Here is a 662-nt window from a genome sequence, read left to right as displayed (position 1 = left end):
TTTTCACGTTTGGTGAACTATTTTTTAGAATATAAGATAAAGTTTCCAAACACGCTACTGGTTTGAAATCCCAGAGCAGAAAGCGTTCATCCAATCAGGTGTAGCCAGGAAGTGTTGGTTGGGTGGTTGTAGAGGGTATAGGCTTGTGTTGGCCTATACGACTACAAGTGTCAACTGGTGTGACCCATCATGTCCAAAACCTCGCCTGTGGACACATTCCATAACGTTAGAATGCCTGTTGTTGTTGTTGTTGTTGTTAGAGATGACTGGGTGTTTTTCAGTGTCTTGGTTGATAGGCAGTTAACTTAGCATTTTTACTAGTTTTAGCCAAATGACTCACACAGAAACAAATTTAGAACTGATAACATCACGAAAAGAAACAAGAGTCAGTGTCTGTCCCTCTCCTTTTGCAGCGTGTGCAGGCAAGAGTAAGTAAGAGAAGTAAGTTGCTATTGTTACAGGGATGCTTTGTGTCCCTGTCATTTTGAAACTTTAGAATAAACTAGAAAATTCCTAAAGAAATTTTGATTGTGCCTTGCTCTGGCCCATATGTTAATACCATGGCTGTGTCTCATTCCGCCTACTTGCACACTTCAAACACTTAGTTTTAAGTATATAGTGTAGATAACACCAAAAGTCAGTGCACTGAAAGTACCCGGATG

General features: G+C 40.2%; 1 protein-coding gene across 1 annotated transcript in view; it reads left to right on the top strand.

The window, feature by feature from the left end:
- Positions 1–662, top strand: part of adamtsl3 (ADAMTS-like 3) — a gene marked incomplete at its 5' end in the record, with an annotated part of 42,706 nt that overhangs the window by 9,562 nt on the left and 32,482 nt on the right.

This window comes from Morone saxatilis, unplaced genomic scaffold, assembly GCF_004916995.1.
Source record: "Morone saxatilis isolate NCDOM2014 unplaced genomic scaffold, NCSU_SB_2.0 Contig11, whole genome shotgun sequence".
Classification (NCBI taxonomy): domain Eukaryota; kingdom Metazoa; phylum Chordata; class Actinopteri; family Moronidae; genus Morone; species Morone saxatilis.
Note: the sequence above shows the minus strand (reverse complement) of the source record. Positions and strands in the feature narration are given on the sequence as shown.